Source organism: Perna viridis, chromosome 3 (genome assembly GCF_037379345.1).
Source record: "Perna viridis isolate PV_CMFRI_1.1 ecotype Kerala chromosome 3, ASM3737934v1, whole genome shotgun sequence".
In the NCBI taxonomy this organism is placed as follows: domain Eukaryota; kingdom Metazoa; phylum Mollusca; class Bivalvia; order Mytilida; family Mytilidae; genus Perna; species Perna viridis.
In genome coordinates this window covers 6,500,977-6,507,227 of record NC_142447.1, presented here as the reverse complement: position 1 = coordinate 6,507,227, position 6,251 = coordinate 6,500,977, and the positions used below count along the sequence as shown (strand labels likewise).

Below are 6,251 nucleotides of genomic sequence, written 5' to 3'. Positions count from 1 at the left end.
ATCTAGCGATAAAACATACGTGTATATTATAAAGATTACTATATAGAAAAACAGTAATACAAATGTACACATTGACAATTCATCATACAGGTACATGTACATACACGAAGTCCTTTTTAATTTGATACAGGTCAATAACTATACAAATCTTTCACCTCTATACCCCCGCGTTACTGGCTCCTCTCTGAAACCAATAGACACATGTTCGTTTAAAATAAAATCGATCTAAGTATTACACCGAAACTGCCGTCTAAAAAAAAAGAATAGCTTATAAACCATAGACACAACCTGCTTACATCTCAGATGATTATGATGATTGTGTTTGTTGTCAACAAATTCAAACATTCGATTTTATAATGCATAGCCAAATTAAAAGGAGTCAATAATTGCATGTTCTTATTAAATGCATATTGTTAAACATGAAACTGATACAAATTTGCTGCATGCCATTTGTCTGCTTTTTACTGGATAAAAAGTGAGATAGTTCATAAACCTTTTGTATATTATGTCAAACATGTACATGTAACCACAGAGGCTTATTAGCGTCAACTAAACTGTTTATCATTATATTTGTTTGCGTTATCATGCGAAATTATGCATCTACAACATAAACGCGGAACATCCGCTACAGATTTTGAATACATATCTCGCAATTTTTATACAAGTTACGTCTTAACAAAAATGATAGCCAAACACATTGTTTTCGGTGCAAGCGAGAGTGTGAACTTCTTTATTTGGCTGTACGACTAGTTTAGAGGAGGGTCTGTTCGATTGGTAAAGTCGTTCTCGTCCTTTCTGCCGAAAGACGTTAAACCATATCATTAAATGGTCAGGCTTTTGGATATTGTTATACCTAAACTTGCAAAGTAAGAATATGTCAAGATGTAGGGTGTCCGTACTTCCGTCAGTCAGTCCACACAATCTTCCTTCCTTGTGCTATATAGGGGGTGCATCTCGCATCTCGTATATCTTCAATTATTTTTAAAATGCTTAAAACATATTTTGGTTTCTCTTCCGACTATACATAGATGTACTTAAGATATAGAAAATTAATTGCAAATTAATTTAAAAAGATTGTTTGTTTGTTTGTTGGGGTTTAACGCCCGAACAGCAATATTTCAGCTATATTCAGGCGATGAACATGAAGTGGGTGATAAAATGAACATGAAATGATGATGAAATGAAAAAGGGATGGGACACAAGGACAATGGGGTCGACAGATTTTGATTGCCACTGGAAATAGGGAGAGGTGGGTAGGGTCGGGCAATTTAGCCTCCTGTGGCGGAGCCCTATGGTTCCTACTCCGGGAGAATACCACAGTAGGGTTTTTTAACGTGCGATGAATGTGGCATCTTTCCCAACACCGTGCACCACTATGGTTTGCGGTCAGGTTTTCCGTATTATAGCCTGACAATCCCAGCATGTAACACGCCAGGGGTACCCCATTCCACCACCTGGGGCACACATCCCAGTTGCTCTGTGGGCAGAGCGCCTAGCTCCCGGCTAGGTTTCTGAGCACTATTTAGTCGCCTTCACGACAAGCTTAGCGCTGCTGCAGGCATATTCTTTTGACACCCGGACCTGCACGGGGCAAAATTTAAAAAGATAATACTATTATTGACAGGCATGATTTTAACCCATTTTCTTCTCTATATACATCCTTTTATAAACTATTATTTTTATTTCATAAAAAAACCGCACACAACATAAAAAAAAAAACAAATAAAAGAAGAGAAAAGAAGAATTCTATTATTTTTATGTAATTAATCTATCACACGAACATCATATATCAACATAAATCTGTATAATAATGATACAACATTATCATTTTATACGGTACCATGTTTATCGCTTATGTGATTCAAGTAGTACATGTAGGTATTGTAATTTCGAGGATCGTAATAAATGCCACGTGCAGAGTAAATTGTATTTAATATATTTTTTTTATTTCACAGGCAGAGGTGAAACATCAAATTTTTCAATTAACTATTTTTATTTGACTTTCTTTTCAAATTCTTCCATCCAAACTTTGATGTTTTCCTTATCATAGTATCACTTTGAATGTTCTTTCCTATAACCTGAATAATTAAGTAACTCGTGCATTATGTAGAAATTGTTTTCGCTATTTTAATTTTTCAATATATAACTTATTGTATAATTTAGTTATGCGATTATGGTTACATACTAAGAACATTATCAGCATAACTTCTATGTATCATGTGAATATCTATTATGTGCTCATGCTTATATTTTTTATATTATTGTCAGGTGATAGACATGAAAATCCTGGTCCCCTCAGTCATAGTCTTAACAGTAATGAGTCTTTGAATAATAACTCCATATCTATTTTTCATCATAACATTAGGAGTTTGCGTAATAAAATAACCAATATTGTTCATTTTGTTGATGAGCATGACATAGTTTTCTTTACTGAATCACACTTAGATATTTCCGTCAGTTCAGATAACATTCTTATTCCCAGATTTGATAATCCGATTAGAAAAGATAGGAATTATGCGGGTGGTGGTCTTGTATATTTTAAAAATCACTTAGACTTTCAACGGCGTGTTGACTTCGAACTTCCTAATTTAGAATCGATGTGGTTTGAGTTGAAAACTAAACGAATGGTCACTCTAATAAATATAGTATATAGATCAGAAAGACACTCTGATCCAAACTTTTGGTGCCTATTTGATCAGTCAATTCAGACAGCTCTTGACGAGTGCACGAATGTTATTGTACTTGGAGATTTGAATAAAATTGATTGAGATATCAGTGTATAACTTACGCAATAACCGAAATTATAGCGTCCCTCCATCTAGACTTTCATTGTATCAACAGTCATTTTTGCCAGCTACATTGAGCCTATGGAACAATTTGGATATCTCCTTACGAGAATCACCTTCTTCTGATATATTTAAATTACATTTAAAATTAAAATATCGTAACAACAATGCTATTAATAGGCCACCACCGTTTGACCTCATTGGTAAACGATTCATGAATTTGACTCATGCACGAATTAGAAATAAGTGTAGTGCTTTGAAAAACGACTTATTTAGAGCACATATTATTTTTGATAAAAGCTGTTCTTGTGGAGCTTTGACAGAAGACGCAGAACATGTTTTTCACGTCTGTCGAAATTTTACTGTGCAACGAATCATGCTTTTTCAAAATTTGACTGGTCTAGGAACAAATTTTCGTTATCAACACTGCTTTTTGGAGATGATAATTTGAATTACAAGTTTAACTCATTGATTTTCAGTTATGTTCAAACGTTCATTGAAGCTACTAGGCGGTTTTCATGTGAGTAATATAATGTCGTTACATTCAGCTCGTAGCGTATATCGTGAAAACTACTTGTGTTTATTTTTATCATGTTCCACTGCAACATTGATGCATGTGTGTCTTGAAAAATTCAACTTATAACTTATTTAAACATAATATATTCAATTTCAGTAAATATTTTTCGACATCTCTGTCTAAATTATTCATGTTTAATCCCCAGTGCATGCATCTATGTTTATGGGTCACTACATATTTGTTTGTCTCTATAGTAACTTCGTAAATAATACTATTTATTGTAAATGTCCTAAGTATGTATTATTCAAATGTATATATTAGGAGAAGGTATTGATAAGTTGTACAATTTGTGTCTAATCCAATTGTCTTTGACAATAAAATATGTTTAAATAAATTAAGTAACAATCTCCATAAAAAGTATGCAAAAGGCAATTCATGCATAGAAGGGATACACTGGTTTTATCTTTGAACTCTTAAATTATGGCTGTTGTCAGTCCTAAATTGTTAAATATATGTTATCGAGACAGTTTGAGATTCATTTGAGACTGGTCAAGATTTCTTTAAGACTATTCAAGACTGGTAAGAGTGTTCCACACTCTTCGAGACAGGTTGAGACTTGTGAAAACTTGGTCGAGACTGGTCAAGACAAGATAAGACAAGTGGAGACACAGTCAAGACTTTTTGAGACTTGATTGGATATGGTGAGACTCAGTCGAGACAATCCAAGTATTTTTCAGACATATTTAGAAAATTTAAGGCAGAGTTAGCACAAGTTAGAACAAAATGTACCATATTCAGACTTATACAACTTAGTAGTGATATATGTTCATATGACCTTTTCAGAATTCTTGCAGTGGCGGATCCAGACACTTTGAAAACAAGGAGTGCCAGTCGAGGTTCCTCAGAAAAAGGGGGAGGGGTGCTAGGACATTATTTGCCACTTTTTGTAAATTTTACACATGAAAATGACAAATTTTCCAATAAAAAGGAGGGGTGCCAACCCCCTACACCCTCCAATGGATCCGCCACAGCCTTGAGGATTTCCCTTTGAATAATGCTGTCAAAGTTATGAGAGATACATTCTGAGAGGCTGATCAGAGAAATGTCATCTGAACAGAAAGTTTAATGGAGCGTTGATAGATCCTACATGCAGTGACTGAATGGAACAATTGATATATCTGATGTTAATTAGATTGCATTTTACCTGTACTAATTTGAACCGATAATACATTCTATTATTCAGGACTATGGAATCTAATGGCCTACCTTTTTGTGGCATATGTGACCATCGCAAAATCTCTAAACCTGCCAAAATCTGGTGTTACAAGTGTACTGAAGGCCTCTGCGAGGACTGTCAAGAACACCATACCTTTCAAATGCTTCCAAAAAACATGATACGATAACTAAAGAAAATTATCAATATTTACCTACAGATGTTGCAAACAATGGGCACTCATGTAAAACATGAAGAAAGTTCTATAATGTTTTGTCGCATACACGATTGTCCATGTTGCAAAAAGTGTATGATCCAGGATCACAAAAAATGCGACGAACTAGCAGACATTGATGACGTAATACAAAATGTATAGTCATCTTCGTTATTTCAGGAAGTAGAGAGAAGTCTGAAATATGCTGCTTCAACGATAGAAAAAATTCTTTCAGAAAAAAAAGAAGAAACATCGGTGAAATAAAAAAAGAAAACAAAAATAATTGAAAAGGAAATAGGAAGTTTGAAAAGAAATATTCAAAGCCATTTAGACAAAATACATGGAAAGCTTGTGAATGCGCTAATCGAAACCGAACAAAAATCTATTAACGAAATAAGAAAGCATGTTCCCTCTTTGGAATCCAATATGAAGGAAATTGTCGAAGAACAGGAAAACTTAGCCAAATTTAAAAATCATGCATCCAAAGCTTTCGTATGTGTCAAAAAGATGGAAGATAGGGTTGCGGCGAAAACAAAATTTCTCGGATCGTTAAAACAGCAGAATGTTTCGGATCGAATTACTATTTCTGTAAATCTTGGACCAACTTCAAACGATTTCACCAAAAACATAACCAGTCTTGGCAAGATAGTTCTAAAGAAAGAGCCAGTGGAAATTTCCTTTAAGTCGGTTTTACCAGCCCAAATTTTGGTTACTCCGTTTGCATGTTATAGGTCTTTCGAAAGTATAAATGTTTCCCTGGAAAAGACCATTGACATAGCAAGGACTATGATTTATGGTTGCACCAGTATCTCAGACAATAGAATTGGAATTTGTTGTAACTCGCAACCAAGTAGCAGTCTAATATTGATGAATATTGAATGTCAAGTTGACACAGAGAAACACCTGTTTTTTATACGATATAACGTACTATAAAATGGACAACACAATTATCGTGTTACGCAACATCCAAGGTATACCGGGGCTAACTGTCATTGCCGCGGACAACGGGGTTGAAAAACGATGTTTTGACTTCTTATCAACAAAATTTTACACCCAGTGAGCCTAGGTGGGATAGTCGTTCAAGATGATACGGCAATTTGCTGCTCAAGTAAAGGAGTACTGAAAGTTGAATTAGGAAGTGGATCAGAAAATAGTATAATCAGTGATGTATCTCTAGGCAATAGCTGCTATGTAGCTTCAAATGAGAAAACATTATACTTTTCGAACCCGGACAATACTGGCACAGTCACTTGTTGTGATTTTCATGGCAACGTTAAATGGGTCTTCAGAGATAATATACTTCAGAACCCTAGTGGAACTGGCGTTGACATCCATGGAAACGTGTATGTAGCAGGGATCCAGACAGATAACATTGTGGCTATTTCCGCTGATGGAAAAAGGTGTAGGGAACTCCTTACGAAAGAAAACGGCATTGATAAACCGCGAGCCCTGTGTTTTGACAAAAAAACGGAACAAGCTCTTAGTGGCTAATACGTTTAACAAGAAAGTATTCTTGTTTAG

The 6,251-nt window shown here is 35.0% G+C and overlaps 1 pseudogene; it reads left to right on the top strand.

Annotated features, from left to right (window-relative positions):
- Positions 1-4,339: 4,339 nt before the first annotated feature.
- On the top strand, positions 4,340-6,251 carry LOC148620817 (uncharacterized; annotated as a pseudogene).